Genomic DNA, 20,004 nt, shown 5'->3' with positions numbered 1-20,004 from the left:
AATCTCCAAAGCAACTGGCGACTATTCATTTCATGGATGCTATTAAATATATATAAAGAAATATTTCTCTTTTCACTTTGGCTGCTAGAAAGCTGAAAGCCAGCTGTTTGCCCAAAATATAAATAAAGGCATTGTGGCCTATCTCGTTATTCGTATCATTTTGTAACTCTATATTTTTTCACTTTGATTTTAATTCATTTGTTCTGTTATATTATTTTAATTACCCATTAAGCCAGTCAAAATACTATGTAGGCAAAGACAGGAAGGAAGGAAAGAAGGAAGAAAAGAAGGGAGGAAGTAGAGGAGGAAGAGAAGAAAGGAAGGAAGGAAAGGGGGGAGGAAAGGAAAGGGAAGAGGGAAGGAGAAAGGGAAGGATGAAGGGAGGGAGGAAGGAAGGAAGGGGAAGAAGAAAGGAAGAGAGAACAAGCAATGGTAATGTCAGATGATCAGATGTGTAAGAGTATGGTATGAATTTTATATATATAGTTTTATATATATATATAATATATTTAAACTACTAGTAGTAGTGTTATCTATTATTATTATTATTATTATTATTATTATTATTTCTCTCAGTATTATTATTCCTTTCTTACTTGGAAGGTGATAAACAGTAGAGAAGGAAGGAAGAGAAAAGTCATTAAGCCGGACCCAGGGTTCATTGCTCTAGTCAGGTGATCTCATTCAGTCCTCAAGAATGACCTGGTATGCTCTCAGGTGTTAAAAGGCTCATTGCATCATTGAAGAAGGAGAGGCCAGATAGGAAACACGTTCAGGTCCCACAGCTAATGTGGGTAGTGATGTTGCCTCCAGGACTGTCTGCCTTTACATGTGTGTTTCTTCCAGCATTCTGTGGGCAAAGAGACCTAAATTCAGTTCTGTTTTTTTGTTTTGTTTTGTTTTGTTGCATACCTCATTCATTGAAGAAAAATCCAAGAGTGTGGCCCCTGTTACTCAATTCACACTTTTAGCTCTGAAAATGACCCTCTTCCTTCCAGGAGACTTCCCTGATAGACTCAAGCCCCTTCTGTGCTCTTCTGTTACCACCGCTACATCATACTTGGCTCTTATCCTCTATGTCCACTGGCTGGGAGTGTGGGAGTGAGGACAGTGGCCATGGCTGCTTTCTCCATGGCCACTGTGGCTCTGGTACCTGGCAGAGTCTCTGGCTGATGACCAGAGCTATTAAGTAAGTGTTAACTAAGTAAATGGATGGTGAATGGAGAAAGTAAGGCCTCTAGGGGTGTGCATCTCACAATCTCTTCTCCCTGCTACCTTTTCTTCTACTGTAGCTGACTAGACCTTCCCATTGACTTAGCATTGTATCCTCAACCTCTTTAAATACTGTTACTTTTTAGCAAGCATTTCAACCTCTTACCCTTTACACTGGGTCCCTAGTGGAACATCTCACTTTCCTGCTTGACTTGTGTCTAGTGGTCCCTCAACTTAGCTAATCATCTTCCAAACTACCCAGAAATCTGTTGGAATCCTGGCCTCACCTCAGATTACTAAATTGGGATTTCCAGGATTGGGCTAATATAGGTATTACTATTCAAAAGCAAAAGCAGAATAAACAAAACCACACATAATCTTCGTCCTCCCCCAAAATACCTCCTCAGGGACATAGACTGTACTCTACAGGAATAACCCACTTCAGTTAAATGTAGTGATGTTACACTCCTAATAATAGCTCTCCTGTAATTCTTCCCTGCCACATTGGAAACTTGAGGACACTTTTTTCCTCCATGGGATGATTACCTCTAGTGCCCTCTTGTTCTGTTTGTTTGTTTGTTTGTTTGTTTTTTAAGATTTTATTTATTTATCAGAGAGAGAGAGGGGGAGAGAACGAGCACAGGCAGACAGAGAGGCAGGCAGAGGCAGAGGGAGAAGCAGGCTCCCTGCTGAGCAAGGAGCCCGATGTGGGACTCGATCCCAGGACGCTGGGATCATGACCTGAGCCGAAGGCAGCTGCTTAACCAACTGAGCCACCCAGGCGTCCCAGCCCTCTTGTTCTTCTAAATGTCCAAAGATAAAGATATATGAAGAGATGGAATGCTCTCTCAACTCAGAATCTGGGAGAATGGAAATAAAATAGAGAGGGAGAGGGGGCAAAGCAGAAGTGCTCAGTATGGATAATCCATTTGCTCTCTACATTTCTCCAGACTCTTCATGTCAAGGCCACTAAACTCTGGCCAATAGTTTGTGAGGCAACATGACCAGCATCTTTTCTATTTCAAGGTTTCTAAGTGAGGACATGAATTCTTTATGCTCCTTCTTCTACCAGAGACCCAGAAAAATGTGAATCCCAGAAACTGTACATACCAGATGGAAATAACTTGAGTTAGGGGTTTTGAGGAAGGAAAAACAAAAACAAAAACAAAAACAAAAAATATCTTTTGTGTGACAAGTCACCGAAATTTGGGTTTTCTTACCACAAAGTAGTCTTTCTTGTCTGAGTAAGTGTAGGAATTGATATCCGAAGTAAGACTTTATCATAACAAAAGTGAAGAATGCATGCCATTGGTTTAGCAGTGGGGCCATAGTGGGGAGGAAATGACTACAGCGTGCTAGAAATATGGAGGTGTTCACCAAGCAAAGATAAACAACATGAGACAACTACCACCTGGGTTCATTTGGAAGATAGATTCCTTCTACTGAAAGAAGAGAAAAAACGGAAAAATGGAATATGTGGTTGCCATTCATTGAGTTTGGTAAGATGTTAAAAGAACAAGATGAGCTCAAAGAAGAAAGTTGTCAGTTTGCAGGCAGGTATGAAAAGAAACAGGTTGATTTCAGATATTCTGGGCCTTGTGAGGCTAGACAATAGAAGGGCTTCTAGAAATAGGGTTAATAAGGCTTTGAGGGATGAATGTCAGGTATGCTATTCAGTTGATTAAAAATTGCCAAGACAAAGGTCAAATAAAGGATATAAGGGGTGCCTGGGTGGCTAAGTTGGTTAAGTGACTAACTCTTGGTTTCGGCTCAGGTCAAATATTGATTTTGGAGTCATAGGATCAAGTCCTGCATTGCACTCAGTAGTTGGTGCAGAGTCTGCTTGAAATTCTCTCTCTCTCCCTCTCCCTCTCAGTCTGTCCCTTCCCCATTCACTCTCACTCTCTTTTTCTCTGAAATAAATGTAGAAATCTTAAAAATTAAAAGGGTATAAAACCTTTATGGAATGCTCTCAGATCATCAAAGTACCCCAGGGAGAAGACTGACTTAGAGCTAGGTCTCTGCCAATGAAATTTGAGGTCACCACTTAGCTACCATAGAGTTGAAAGGAAGGGCTGAGAAAGGCAGATGAAGAAGCAAGAAAGAAAGACTTAAGAACGTTTGGGAGAAAACTTGGAGTATGGTTTGGACACATAAAACTTACAGAGAGCAGTGAAGACACTCTGGATGCCTTGTCAGGCTTGAAACTCAGGAGTGGGGAAACAAGGTCAATGAAGATACAGTCCTGACCTTCAGAGTTACGATCTCCTAGGACATGGAAAGATAATATTAATCACTGCTATTTATTGTGGGCTTGCTAAGCATCAGTGTCTGTACTAAATGTACATATCTTTGTGAGGTAAGCTTCATTATTCTCATTTTATGAATGGACAAAAATGAAGGCTTAGGAAAGTTAATTGGTTAAGGACCACTTAATGACCACTTAACAACCACTTAACTAGTAAGTAGCAGGCAATTAACCATTGTTAAAAAGAAACTTCCCTGGTCACCTGGTAAAGGTGTCAAGACAGATTTTGTTTGAACTGCTGCAAGAAGGGAGAGAGACTCCAGTAGAAACTGAACTCAATTTCAAGTTGGACAAAGATAATTTTTTTAAAGGAAGAATAGTCAGGGAACTAAAATGGATTATGGGGAGGTGATAAAAGGAAGACAAAAAAGGGGTGAGGTAGGCAATACAGAAATGGAAAATTACAGAAGAGGGGGGTCAATGGAGACTTCCTGAAAATGGGTTGGCAAAGTTGCTTGAGACAATGTACATTCTGTGGTTTGGCAGCATAGGGTTTTGTGAGCAAAGATTCAGTGTGGCTCCCCTTAAGGGCATGGACTAGTACAAGTGCAAGGCTGGCTGAAGTGTCATCAGGTTTCTAATCGGGATGTTTGGGCAAGTCCTTTGTGCTGCCCGGGAGTTAACAGTTCATGGGCTAGCCTGGTTGACTCTAAAGAACTTGTATTTAATCCTGTTTGTATACTATGAACAAATGGATAATCGCCACACCCTTTGAAAATTGATCCAATGCCACATTAAAATAATACTGGCTTGTCAGATGAGTAGGCATGAAAGCAGAATTTAAAAAGTGCATAGGGGATGTCAAATGGTTTAATATAAAGTAAGTCTGGGATGAAAGGCAGAAATCAGGCAAAGCTACTAGAAAGTCAAACCAAGGCATTTGGGTTCTCTCCTGAAGGTCATGGGATTCCTCATTGAAAATTGGTGATGGGAATAATATGGTCATATTTGCATTTCAAAAAATTACTTTGTCATGAAGATGTCTTTGTATCATCCCACCCTCAGTGTGAATTAAAATATTGGCTTCAGAAAAAAAAAATATTGGCTTCAGCACAAAATGACTATGGGATCTGAAATAAATCATTTAACCACAACACAGTTTATTTACCTTTAGAAGGCAGTGATCATTCTTTCTGTAAAGGACACTGTTGGCTCCCCCAGCATCCACTGGACCTCCTTCTCACTGGTAGCAACCATCAGTTGGGTGGGACTGACTCAAAATTTAGCCCCATTCAAGTCTAAATTAGTCCTACACAATCAACTTAATCTTTTCTAACTTGACATCCTATGAATTCAGCACTGAGACACTAATCCAGTTATAAGGAAGCCTAAGACATTGCATAGGAACAGGTCAAACAATCCCCTTTCTCTGGATGGTGCCATGCCTAGATGTGAATTCTGAAACTCTGCAGTCATTTTTCCATTAGGAAAGCTGAGGGCCTATGGGCCAAGCCAATGGGCAGAGGAGGCACAGTACAGAGATTCTGCAGGAAATGGAGGTGATCTTGGGATCAAACTTCTCTTCCCCACATCTTGGGACTTTCTAGATGCACAAAGCAATAAATTCCACTTGCTGTTCAAAGTAAGGTGGTTTGGACTTTCAAGCCTTACTGTCTAAATCATCAAAACTTACCTGTTTAGCCACAGAGTGATAGAGGTACAGGAATTTACATATTACAGTTGGTAGAAGAGCTCAATAAATGTGGTTTGCCCTCAAATTGTATTGCATCTCCATAGTATTCCCCAGAAATAGGTCTCTGTCATTTCTTCCAATCCAGATTATGACTCTCTATCTCATCAAACCTGGTCTGATAAACATGCCATGCCTTCTCTACGGCATTCTCTAAAACCCTAAAACTCTAAAAGATTAGTTAATTACATCAGCTAATGTTAGGTCACCACGTCGATCTGTCTAAAATTACCTTCCAAAGCATAAGTGCTATGACCAGAGGCCATGAAGAGTTCCCACTGCTTTCAGAATCTGAGGTAACTGTACCAGTAAATGAAGCAAGAAGGATTCTGCTCAAAAGGATTTGAACACACCTCAAATGACTTGCCCATAAACCCCACCTCTACTCTTCAGGCTGGACAGTAATTATTGCTTTGGCCCCATTCATTAGACCTATTAATCAATTCAAAAAGAACGGGAGATGTACCGTTTTGTCCCTTTGTATCAATTCCAGGGATTGGCCTTCATTTTACTCCTCAGACCACCCAGCAAGTGAGAGAGGAAGCCAGAGTCAAAACACTTCGAGTCTCCTGATTCTAACCTCGATCCTGAGACCACCAGGCAAGGTTGTCTCTCCCTCCAAGAACTATTTTAACTAGGGAAGGCCAAGCCTCCAAAGCTGCTGGTTCTGTTTTTTTTTTTTTTTTTTTTTAAATGAAGTTCCCCAAATTGTGGATACTTATCTGAGTGCTATCTGAGCTATTCGTGTCTCTGGGGAGAGTGTAATTGGGCTGTACATTTCCTGAAAACAAACTTTCCTGTAAATGCTTCAGGCTGGCCTGCTCTGGGTCAGGAGAGGGATATTCTTTCTCTATCCCTCTGGCTTGATTTCTACACCTCTGCTTATGATGTCAGTTAAGATAGTAGGAGGAGGTCCCTAGTGATAAATAACAGGTTCGTCTCAACACATCTCCAGAAGTTTGATGCAGTGTCCCATCAAGCTGGATGTTTTCCCATCATCTGAAAGCAGGAGTTGCAGGTCCTCTGGGCACCTCTCCAGGTGGCCTCATTAGTGGAAAATTAAATAAAAGCATTCTCTTACTTTTCCCCATAGAAAGTAATGATATTTTAATCATGCTATGCCACTAGTTTCTTAGGATAACAACCAGAGAGAAGAATGGCAAGGGACTCGAGCCTGGAAAACTGCCCAGGATATAGCCTTGGGTGACAGGCGACTGCAGGAGCCAAAGAAGGAAGGCAAAGGCTGAGAAATTCGTCGAACATAAAGGAAGGAGAACATGAACAACGATGTGTAGGTCACACTGTGATGTCATCATTTCTTAATGTTCAAAGCTCGGTGAATGACTGGTGTTTGACTCTCACAATCTTTCAATACATTCACTTTTTTTTTTCTTTTTCTGAAGCAAGAAAGCACGGAGAGACAGAAATGGCTTTTCAGGCAAGCCATGCTCCCTTTCATATGTAGATGCCAATTTTCCTTCTAAACGAGGTTTATTGATCACTTTCCAAACAAATATAATTCAGTGAAAATTGAGTCAGCCTCGTTTTGATCATAGTTGGTATTTTCTTTTAGGCTGTGGCACATAGCTGAAAAATATGTGGAGGTAGGAATTGTTGCATTATTGTTATCTGACTGTTGAGTGAAATCTGGAGGGATTGTGGGCGATTTGTGACAAGCTGAGGAATTCCTTTTGCAGCCCACAGTAAGTGCGAAGTACATTATTTAAAACCTACCTAGATCATTGATATATTGTCATCTTAGGCTTTTAAGAGGGCCCTTTTCCCCATAACATATAATTTCCTGTATGGCCTTTAGCTTTTTTGTTTCAGATCTTACTCTTTGAAATGATGTTGCTTTTATCAAGATAAAGAGCCATTGAAAATAGTTATTCATGTATTAATTTGATTGTAGATTTCTTTTTTTGCTTTTCATTATTTTCTAATTCATTTCAGTAAACATTTATTTAACTTCCATAATCAAAGTAATAAATACGTAATTATCATAAATGACTCATTCGCCATTTACAGCTGAAGCCTTCTTCTGAAAACGTGGCTCACATGGATTCTGTTCTTCTCTGACCCTCTGGTGTCTTTAATCTTGTTTTCTTCATTTGGGCCATTTTACATGGTGGCCCCTCAAGGGCTGATCCCCTCAAGGGCCCTGCTTTCCATCATCCGTGGCCCTGTATGGGATCTTCCCTCTCCAGAGCGCCGTTAGGCTGTCCCTGATGTCAGTTAGAATGTCATGCTGCCCATTCTGAGTCTAAAGTGGACAAGACCACACAGAGTCACCTTTGCGCCCCGGGGAGACTGGACCCACCATGTAGCTACCCCACCCCCAACCTGTGGCTGTTTTAAACCCTTACCTTTTCTAGGCATTGTTGTTTATGTGGCAATTGATACATCTCTAGACCCTGAACTTCCATTTCTTTGTTTTATCTGGAGGTCAGGGACCTATACGGTCTGTTTCTTTGGTATCTGAACACATAACTGAACGTCACACACACAATGTCAAATGAACGAATGAATGAGTGTGATGATTTGGTGTTGCTGAAAGAAAAATTAACCACAGATTGACAAGATGTTTTGGCTAACATATCTAAACCCATCATTCAAGTCTCAATTTTATTTTTTTTTTCGTGGACCCCATCTAGTAAGAATGATATACCTTTTACCTGTTAACTTAATGAATTTATTACCTATCAGTTCACTTTTTGATCTAAGCTCTTGTTCCTCAGACCCTGGTGAGGGATAGGAAACCTCAGCATCACCTGGGAACTCTCAAAAAGTGCAGGGTCTCCGGCCCTCTCCAGGTCTCCTGAACCAGAATCGGCATTTTAATAAGATCCCCGGTGGCCCTGCGCATGTAACAGTCTGAGAAGTGTGGCTCTAAACCACACGCCTTTCTTTGTTCTTTGTGAGCAGACCGAATGAACAAGCCGCATAAATGCTTAAAAAATATATGACAATAAATAGGATTCTTTGAGGAAGATATTATTTGTGATTGACTGTGTTTCACAAACAAGTGCATTCTGATGTCAACAACGTCCCCATTCTCTAAAGACTCCCCGACTCAGCCCCAGTGTCACCCAGCTGTGACAGCCTGAGTGATTTCAAACACCACTGATTGACATCTTAAACGTTGCCTGGAAATGCCGCGCTCTGCAAAATCCTTCATCACAAGAACACATCTGCCTTAAAGTCGGCTGTCCAAATGGAGGGGCATTTCCTCCAGAAAGCAAAACACCAGGCTTTCATCTCTTCAAAGCAAACCCACTTTTTTTTTTTTTTTTTTGGTACAAAGAGGAGTCCCCCCCCCTTCCCAGCTCCTCCAGTGCCCCTTCTGGGTGAGCAACGGCTCTCAGCTTTGGTCCCTGTCCTGAGAACAGCCTGGTGGAAGGATTATGCAGATGATAAACCTCTGAGCTACCAAGCAGTTGCCATATATCCCAGGATCAAGTTGTGTGAGTGGCTGACAGGAAAAGCCCTGGAGGATTGGGTTACAGGAAAAGGCTGCCATTTATTTATTTATTTTTCTCCTTCTGTAACTAATTCCAAAAACAGACCCTTGCTTGAGAGCCCGAGTACAAGAGAACAAGAGGAACTCTGCAAAATTCTAATTGGGGAACAGTTGACTTAATTGGTGTCCATTTGGCAGACAATGGGAAAGGCTCCCCAGCTGGGCTGAGAAAGGACCCAGGGGGAATATAGGCTTGCAAGAAGCTGGAACACTCTGGAGACCGATTGTTTCCTGAGGTAAAACCTGGAGACCAGGGCTTAGATTAACTCTACAACTGTCAAGCTCCATTAGGGGCAATCAGAGGAGACAGAGCATGGGTTAAACACAGGAAACAGAGCTGACAATACAGACATATGTCTCCAAGAGCCGGGAAGGGAGACAGGCATATATATGTCTAATAACAAACATAAACATTTTTCTTTCAGGTTCAGATGTAGCACTGATGGGTCAAAGATAGTCCTCAGTATGAGGTGTTAAATGTCAAATATTAGGAACCTAAGTGGTTCAGTTGCACACGCTTGTTTTGTGCAAATCGATGGTGTTGAAGACATTTCCTGAGCGTTTCAGATCTACAGAGAATAGAGTGGTGGCTGAAAATCAGGAGCCGGAGGTCTGACTGGGCAGGGACCCAGGAGGGCCCAGTTCTATTCCCTCCTCTGCCGTTAACCAACTGGCTGCCGCTGGACCACTTTCCCGAGATCTCTAGGTCTCTGTTAAGTCATTTGTAAAACAGGGGATTATAACTGATCATTTCTGGGGCCTTGTTAGCACTCACATTCCACTAGCTTATATCTTACTTGAGTTCAAAACACACAGAATCGTTTTCTCTTTTTATGTGGCTCTGTATGGAATAGGGACACCGTGTGGAACACAACATAGTATATCTGTAAGAGAGCAGAAAATCTTGTGTATTATAATTTTGTGGTATTTTAAAATATTAAAGATGAGGTATAGAACATACTACCCCAACATGTGTCACCTTGGCATATTAAATATTTTAAGCTGAAGGAGTTGGAGGAAACAGAAGACATTCTGCCCTTCCCCTTGGCCTTCTTCCCTGAAACAGGGTCATAGAAACCTCAAGTGAGTCGAGTGGGAGGTGTCCTCCTTATACCCGAGGAAAGGAACATCCTTATCTTGGAGGGCAAAGGGACACCAAAAAGAATCTGGACACTACTTGCTCAGTTTCAGCCAGTTTGCTACACCTTAACCTCGTGCTCTCTGTCCTATCCTGTTTTTCCTTGACTGTCCATACTTCATTAAATCTAGCACAAAAATCCTCAAGTTTAACCATTTCTTTGAGTCGCTATTTCCTAATGAAGGCTCTCGTGCCACATACAATTTATATCAAATAAACATGTATGCTGTCCTGTTCATGTGTCTCCGTCGGTTTAATTTTTAGACCCACCCACAGACCGACCCTGAGAAGGCCCAGGAAAAATGTTCCTTCCCTGTATTGAACATAATTCTAAAACCAGGCCAAATTTTAAAACCACCCTCAAGTGGTTGTGCTTAGAGGCTGTTCTATGAAAATAGCACTTTTAAGAACTTTTCACACCAAGTTTCATCTCCGTCAAAGATAAGAGGCCTGACTTCCTCTTTTCGCAGGTGCCCCTCATTGACTATGAGCTTCTCAATGGCAAGAGGTGTGAGGACTTTTCAAGTGTGTGGCCAGGGTCCAAGGGAACAAAAAGCTAAGACAGATAAATGCACGTGAGATTAAGTTGGCCAAGGGATATCTCAGGTAACAAGAGAATACATCACTGTTTGACGGATCTTTAAAGTTCTCCAAGAACAGACTCCAGAGTGAGTGAGTGGTCTGACAGATGTAAGCACGAAGGTGTAAGTCTCATCCTCCCAGAAGAGGAGGGCATAAACTCAAAACAATTGACCACAAATGGCTGAAGCAACTTAAGCTGGAGGGCAAGGTTATCTCACGTCATTTTTTTCCAGAATGGTCCAAGAGTCATAAATTCAGAAATTAAACATCCTTCCTCCACCTCGAGAAAAATAGCACACATGACAGGAAGTCATTTTGTTGTCCCCATGCACGTGTCCTCTGCAGGCATTGGTAGTCCCAAGGTGAACAAGGGAAGGATTCAAGAATTCTCTTCCTTTTGTTGTCTGGCACATCCCCCAGCACTGGAAGTGAAGGGGGGAGCTTGAGACTAAAAACACAACACAAGTCTGCACCAACCTTGACCTTTAAAATGGAATGTTGGCAAAATCCATTTTGATCTGACTTCACCTGTCTGCCTTGCCTCCTCTTCTGAAATGTCAATCTTATAGAAGAATTCATTTTTTTGAGAATCTTTAGAAGCAAAACAGATATTTAAATGCAACCCTTTTCCCTTTCCTGTTAGACTGTTTGACCAAGCAAGGGAGAGCTGTGAGTTTTGGGTTTTGGTTTTTTTTATCTCTTTCACTCTACAAGTTTAACTTTGAATTAAGGGAACTACCTTCACTTTCCCCGAGAGGAGTAATTAATTCAAAGGGGGCTTTTCTTATTCGGGTCAAGATATTTTTAAAACAGGTGAGCTGTTCCTGGTGACGGTAAAAGATTAAGGAAAAAAAGAGAAAAGCTTTGTGACTGAAGGTGAATTAAACTGACAAATAAAAAAAAAAAAGGCAATAGTAGTAAGAATGAGTATTCTTTGTCCTAATTAGACCTCAATTGTGCAATACAGTCATTGTTGTTTTGTTTTGTTTCTCCTAAGATGTTAGTAAAGAGTGTTATTCTCTCCAGGTCAGGTTGTTTGTGGTTTGTTGTGTATTCTGAGTAGATCATTCTGCCTCTCCCACCTCAACTGATGGCTATTTCTTCTGTTGACATTAATTCTCCCTGTCTCTGCATACCTGTAGTGTACCTTTATCTTTGTTCTTTGCATCTCCTAGACCAGACCCACTCAGCCCCAGGGCTTGTCAGTTTTATGATTCATGGGCATATTTTTCCTAGCCTCCTACAAAGAAGGTCTTGGAGTAATTTAAAAACAGTTACTTCCATTGGCAAGCTGGGCTGGGAAAAAAAGTCCCTTATTGACTGGTCTCATCTTGTATCATATAATCTAATAATAAGACCTGTTCTCAGAGGAAATATTCAATAGATATTATAGCGTGAAAGCAGATTTTACATAGCATGCTCAAGCACATTATATAACAGAACTGTCCACTTAGTCTCTACATGCCAAGCCACTCAAAAAGAAAGGATGTGATAATATTATTCCCAAAGTCTGAGGTGGTCCCTCCCCATGGTAACATTCCACAAGTCTATGAGCCTGTGATTTGCATTCGCTTTAGACATACTTGTAGACAATAATTAAATGGCCACAAAAAAAAAAAAATAAAACAAAAATAAAAAAATAAATGGCCACTCATTTGTAGAGTTCTTTGCAGTTTTTCAGGTAATTGAATGCAGAATAACAACTCCGTTTACTTCTAGCAAGTGGATAAGAGCTGCTTCCCTCACATGCCAATAAATTCTATCATCAACTATAATTTTCTGAGCATTTACATGGGGAAAATTGCTGCACATGCATGATTTCCTTCAACCATGCAACTGTGTGAATTGGTATCTTGCTTATCTCCATGGTACTGGAAGTCGTAGAAAGGAACGGGGATGGTGATAGCAGTTCCATGGTTCAGAAATGAAGCTCAGACAGGATCCATGCAGCCAGACTCCATTCCTGTGTGCTCTTAACTTCACTATATTGCCCCAAATCTTAGAACGTCAGTCTTCCATAAATTTCCAAATGTGATTATTTCATCTTAGAAATGGTACTTGGAATGACAAGAGAAGAAGGTGGCAGGAGGTTGCATTAGCTGAATATACACCCTATGCTGGGTTTTGCTCGATACTTTATGTACCTAAAAAATACCTTTTTATGGGACGCCTGGGTGGCTCAGTTGGTTGAGCAGCTGCCTTCGGCTCAGGTCGTGATCCCTGCGTCCTGGGATCGAGTCCCACATCGGGCTCCTTGCTCCGCAGAGACCCTGCTTCTCCCTCTGACTCTGCCTGCCGCTCTGTCTGCCTGTGCTCGCTCTCGCTCGCTCTCTCTCTGACAAATAAATAAAATCTTAAAAAAAAAATACCTTTTTATTCAATTCATATGCAAAGTAAGTCTAATCCTATGTATTTTGCAAATGAGGAAACAGGCTTAGAATATGAAAGAATTTGCTGGAAATTAATCTTATTTCTGCCATGTGAAACTTAAACCTAGGTATGTTTGTCTCTAAAGTTCATTTTCTTCCCACTCGATCCTCACATGTCCTCCTGATTTCCTGGAAATATACCCTCTGATTTCGTTTTGTGAAAAAAAATCCTTCTTGTTTATGAGGATCTCATCTCCAGGCTAGCATTTTTTGCACTCCTGTGACCAATATTCTTAATTGGTTCTCCTTATTTCATCCCTTCTGTAATTCATTCAGCATGTCTTTGGATGATTCACTTACTCTTATAAAACACATTTGTCCAAACATAGATAGCAGTCATTTTCAGAAATCCAAGAAAAAGACTCTATATTGGTGATGTAAAAGGAGGCTATTTTGAGTTCATTATCTCCTACTGTACCAAAGGTAAATTAGTCCATAAGTAATTGTTGAGAGCCAATTATGTATGAGATCTTGTGCATAGACCTTGCACTAGTTATAAGGGGAAGATATTGTTCTCCCAGACTAACACATTTTCTAGATCCTGCATGCTTGCTATAATGATTCTAAAGAAGTTTCAAAAAACTGATGATGAGTTATGTCAGAGGGCTTATGGTATTCCTCTTTCCAATCTCATGAAGAGCATAATGCCAGACACCCCAAAACTGCAGGACTAAATTTACTTTCCCCAGACTCACAGTCCAGAAACCTTCAAGGCCTTAAATGCTAATATTTTAAACTACTTTTTCCTATGCTTTTGTCATTAAGTCCTAGCAAGTTTTCCTTCTAGAAAGTCTGTACTCAAACATGCTTTCCTTGACTTTCTTTACACCATGGCTTAGTCTCTATCACTGCTCGGGTAGCACTCTGACTTTCTAGGTTCTGGTGAAGGAGACATGCTCCGTCATCAATCCCTCCAGATAGATCTGGCTATACCACATGATATTTTATCCAAGAAACCACACTTCTTCATCGTCAAACTTGTTAAAATATGTTCATTTTCCCACAATGGGAAATGGTATTCATGCAGTGGTGTTCCCGGAAGGATCACTTTGGATTGTAAAATGTAGGAAACAAATCTTAATATGTATCCATAGGAGATTTTTAGATCAATTATCTGTATTCATACAATGAAATGCTACTGCAGCAATTAAAAAGAATGAGGCAGTATTACAAATGGAGAATTTTTAAGATTTCTTATCTGATGAAAGTAAGGAGCCCTAGCATCTGAGTTAAGAAAAAAGAAAAAGAAAATCTTGCATTGATGTTTATGTATTTCTGTGACACTCTCCTGGAAGACTCTATCAAAAACTGATAATAATATCTGCTTCCAGTAACTAGAGAACTGGGAAGGGAGACGAAGTTTTACAATGAATACTGTGGGAAAATTGACATTATCATTTGCATATATTACTTCTTCAAAGATACAATGTTTAAAAAAAATACTTTGCCTCTTTTTCAAAGTTTTCCTTGCTTTGTCCCTATCCTAACTTGTCCCTTCCAAAAGTTATATATTTTAGGAAATCATTTATGTAACCATACATTTCTTAAGCTAAAAATCAGTTATTTTTTATTATGATAAACATATATAATATCATTTACCATTTTAAACCTTTTGAGGTGTAGAGGTCAGTGGCATTTAGTACATTCATGTTGCTGTGCACCTGTCACCACCATCCAGCTCCATAAATGTTTCATCTCCTCTACATGAACCCTACCCATTATATAAAGCTCCCCGTCCCCCTATCCTTCCATTCCCTGGAGACCATCATTTTACTTTTTGTCTCTAGGTATTTGACTCTTCTAAGCCCTTAATCTATGTGGAAGCTTACAATATTGTCTTTTTGTGTCTGGCATAGTTCACTCAGCATCATGGCCTCAAAGTTCATTCAAGTTGTAGAATGTATTAGAATCTCCTTCCTCTTTAGGCCTGAATGATTTTCCATTGTATGTTTATACCACATTTTGTTTATCCAGTCTGCATCAGTGAGTATGTGGGTTAGAGATCAATTTTGCCATAGAGAGTATTTTTTGATTAGCCATGTTTCTAGGAGGTTTCTTTTATGAATTTTTTTTTAAGATTTTATTTATTTATTTGACAGACAGAGATCACAGGTGGGCAGAGAGGCAGGCAGAGAGAGAGAGGGGGAAGCAGGCTCTCCACCAAACAGAGAGCCTGATATAGGGCTCGATCCCAGGACCCTGAGATCATGACCTGAGCCAAAGGCGGAGGCTTAACCCACTGAGCCACCCAGGTGCCCCTCCTTTACAAATTTTTGAAGGTGGTGCTATCCAGACATCATCAATGGGTTGTACTGCTAAGGCTTTTACCTGGTTGCATCTAGAACATCTTTTAGTATCTTACTGAACATGAATTTTTAAAAATTATTAATAATTAACCTAATCGAATTAAGAAATCCTTCCTCCAATGAACACTGCCTACTATACATATTTATGTGTATTTAAATATATAAACAAACTGTGTATATAATACAAACTGAAAATTAATATACATATGTAACTTATATTTAATATTTGCTTAATATTGTTTAATATAAAATATGGAATATACTTGTAGCTGTTCCTTATATTAACAATATAGGTATCTTCAAGGGCCTTATTAAGCAGAAATATCTTTAGTGGGGAAATATTTAAGTGTTCATCTTAATAACAGCATTTTTTTTTACAGCATTTTTTAAAATTTTATTTTATTTTTTCTGTGTTCCAAGATTCATTGTTTATGCACCACACCCAGTGTTCCATGCAATACGTACCAGCATTTTTAACATGAAAGAGTAGAGTTCCCCAACATAAACATGTAACTATAGTCTAAAATTGCCAAAATTTAGCTACTGCTTTTTTTTTTTTAAAGATTTTATTTATTTATCTGAAAGACAGAGGTTACAAGTTAGGCAGAGAGGCAGGCAGAGAAAGAGAGGAAGCGAAGCAGGCTCCCTGCCAAGCAGAGAGCGTGATACGGGGCTCGATCCCAGGACCCTGAGATCATGACCTGAGCCGAAGGAAGAGGTTTTAACCCACTGAGCCACCCAGGTGCCCCTAGCTACTGCTTTTTTATAAATTTACTGTGCATAGAAAAATTAGACCATTCTTTTAAATGAAGCCTCTTTTAGAAATGTACTTTCTTCATTATCACCATGGTTATTATAATTATACATATTTTACCTGGAGTAATCCTGACATGCCTCATATATTTAGGTCAAAATCTGAAAAGAAGAGTCTTGACATTGAAAAACCGTATTTGGAAATGGAGTGAGTTAACAGAATGGCTGGATGTCTGAAAGAATCTGAGAATCCAGGCTTGGGTCAGACATTGCTTTTAGGAATAATACAAAGGAAGAATTCTTTGGCTCCCCTGTTTCTCTACCAAGTTCTTTCACTCATTTCAGGTTTGCATTTATCACTCCTTGTTTTAGAGACCAGTTCTATTACATATCCATAGGATGCCAGATAGCTAGCTTCTTAAATAGGACATCCATTGGGTTATTTTATAATTTAAATTGCTGCATGTGTTTAAAAAAAAAAGTCAACTTTACGTGGGATTTTGATACAGCAGAAAGAGCATGAGCTTTTGAGTCAGAGAAATTGGTGTTTGAAATACAGCTCTAATTCTTATCAGCTTGTCCTTTGGAAAATTATATAAGCTCTGAATCTCTGTGTGCTGGGGAATAAAATAAGAAAGTTTAAACTGAGTCCACAAAGAATTGTGAAATCAAATGAGATGAAGCCTATGAATGCCGAGGACAGTGACGTCAAGAACATAGTAGGCATTCAGCAAATGTTGGTTCTCTTTAGTCACTCCATGTCGTTATTTTGTAATTCTCTGGTGGCTTCCTTTTTTTTTTTTTTATTAAGATATAAGATATTTAAAAACCCACAAGCACTCCTGATGTCACCAAACTCAGTTCTTTGCATTGAAATTTCCAAAAATTTTCTACATTGATTTATAACCTTTGAGGGGAAAAAACATTTCTTAATTCTCCATGGTTTCTGATCACTTAGGCTTTTCTGGACTGGAGTAACACAGCATGCCACATGTTTTCCTAACAAATTGCATTCGGACACTTTCCGACACTTTCATTATTTTAACTCAGGTAATAATTAGTCACTGTCAGAGGAAGGACTTAGGTTGTGCAAATCAGAATAAATTTACCTTGCCGTAGCAGCAGTCACAAATGAAGCAATAAATTAGAAATAGCAAATTGTTACGGACTTAAGAGATCACAAATCAAAATCGCCCCCTGAAATCCAGGAAAAGGTAGAGGACTGCCAAGATTTCTTTGAGAGCTTAATTTTTCTAGATAACTTTTGAGTTGAATCAGGTTGTGACAATATCCCAGAGACGCTGCAGACACGGATCACAAAGATGACATTCCACGACTTCGCTCATGTCATAGAAGCTTTTGCACCATGCTTCTTATTAAAAAGGAAATGAATTTTCTTCTTAAGATATTTGGGAACTCCTAAATCTTTTATGTACACACACCTCCACAAACACAAGCATGCACACGTATATACATATGAACCACCCACTCACCCACCCACCCACTTCCCCTCACCCACAGAAAAGTAAGAACTCTTCTGAAAAGTCTCTGTGAGTATACAAAGCCTTCCCTGGTATTCCAGTGATCAAAATGGTAAAATCTGAGATCAGATTTGACTTAGGTCATATTCCCAGCGGTGGGCAATTAGGTGAATTAATGTGGCGGCAGTGGGTGGGTGGGAGGAGGGGATTTTCCCAAAAACACGTCATGATCACCCTATGCACAGCGTCATCCAGTTCCACGCATTTTTCTAGGATCAGAAAGATGATATGGAAGACACGCTCCGCTGAGTTCCTTTAACTAACTCAGAAAGGATCTTGAGCACAATGAGTGAAAGAATGTGAATCTGAGTGAATGATGGCCAAAACACATACATTTGTATGGAACAAATGGGAGGTCCCACACTTCCCTCCAAAGAAGTAGAAGACCTGAAATCATTGGATGAGAAACCCGTGGCTTAATCAAAGCCTCTTTGGAAAAGATGAGTGTTTTCAACTGTGAAAAAGATCAAGAGGTGTCAACTAGGTGATGTGACACTTAGTAAGCTGACACAGCGTTGCCTTTGATTGCGGAAGTAGAGGCATGTAGCGGAAGAGACAACCATCCTACTTAAGCACTGATCAGGTAACAACCAGAGTGGTGTGCTCATTTCTGTGTGCAACATCCTCAGAAATGCACCGAAACATTGAAACAAGACCCTGTGAGAAAACATGAGTCTGTACCACAGGAAGATAAGTTGGCTTCACTCAGAGAAAAGAGCCTCTGGGTCAGGGTGGATATTCATGAGAATTGCCTTCCATTACTGACAGAATTACCACGTGGAGGAAAGAATAGATTTATTCTCTGTGGAATGAAGATAAAGAATAAACTCTGGTCCCCAAAGATGTAACTAAAACCAGTAAGTATATTTCTGGTTAAATGATCACTTGATGTTGAGTATCTAATTTCCCCCCCAACCCCTGGTGCCCAGCAAGGTTATCAGTAAAATTACCAAAATTTTTGTTTCTCAGGAAAAGTCTGTCATCCATGCAAACACAGACTGATGTGACAGAAACTGAAGAATTTGCTGTGTAGGAAACAGGTATGAAAACAGACCGAAGAAGACTTTGAGAGTCATGATTCTTCTTCTGGAGAGAGCAGCACAGCCTCACAAGCAGAGAAGCCCTCACAGAACCCCACTACCATTTGTGATTTGTAGGAGATGGACCAACAGACTGCCAGCAGATGGTATCCACTCAGGAGTCCCCTTGAGTACTGATGCCTTCGTGAGCCTAGATGTCAGTCTGCGGCTACAGAAGGAAAGTGAGTGGGTTCATAGCCTGTTGTTGGTTGTGATACACAGATCTTTTTTGGTACTCTGGGAAGAAGCACCAGGGAGAAAACCCCCCATATCCATATTAGTGCTGAAAGGAGGTTTATAGGAAAGGTGGCTGCGATTTTCAGCTCCTCAGGTGCCATTTTACCCTAGAAGATATTCCAGGATTTCCCAGAGTTCTGGGCCTCAACACATTCCTCCCAGACTTCTGGATCAGGTCACAAGTAGCGCCACGTAATATCAACCTGCCTGATGATCTACAGTCTCGTAGGATTGTCCTAGTAGAAAATGCTTGAGCATTATACAATTAAAGGAGAAGCCACCCACTGAATATATAGACAGCATATGGCTGCTACAACCTTCCCATTTTAGGTTATCGAATAAAAGCAGTAGGAAAAAAAGAATTGATAGGGTCTCCTGGGTGGCTCAGTCAGTTAAGCATCTGCCTTCAGCTCAGGTGATGATCTCAGGGTCCTGGACTCCAGCCCCGCCTCCGCTTCTCTCTGCTCAGTGGAGAGTCTGCTTCTCCCTCTCACTCTCTCTAATAAATAAATAAAGTCTTAAATTCAAAAATCAAAAAATAAAAATTGACCGTAAAACATGACTACTGAACAATTTCATAACCTATTAGGAAGACAACAAAGCCCTCACAGAGAATCTGAAAACCTTATTTTGAAAACAAAAAGTTATAAGGAAAAGAACTAACGTTCAATAATAGCTGCTTCATCCTCACAAAACAACTAAAAAATACAGACCTATGAATTTGGAGGCTAAAACATAAACTGTCAAGAAAACCAAACTGATTGAATAAAAAGCAGATACAAAAAGAGAATGAGCATAATGGAACAACAACAACAAGAAATTTTTCCTAGGCCAAGATAATTGATCGTGAGGTGGAATTTTCACTCAGAATGCAGAAGAAAATGCAAAGATTTTAAAATTTGTATAAGAGGGGAACGCCTGGCTGGCTCAGTGGGATACAGCTTCTGCCTTCGGCTCAAGTCATGATCTCAGGGTCCTGGGATCAAGCCCTGCATCGGGCTCTCTGCTCAGTGGGGAGCCTGCTTCCCTCCTTCCCTCTCTGCCTGCCTCACTGCTTACCTGTGATCTCTCTGTCAAATAAGTACAATCTTAAAAATAAATAAATAAATAAATAAAATTTGTATAAGAGGTTAACAGAGACCCAATCCCCTAACAATGGGCATTTATAGGAATGAGGCTAAAGAAATGGAGTTGAAAGAACACGCAAAG

This window comes from Mustela nivalis (assembly GCF_964662115.1).
Source record: "Mustela nivalis genome assembly, chromosome: 6".
Lineage (NCBI taxonomy): Eukaryota > Metazoa > Chordata > Mammalia > Carnivora > Mustelidae > Mustela > Mustela nivalis.
The sequence above is the reverse complement of the archived record's forward strand: the minus strand, read 5'-3'. Positions refer to the sequence as shown.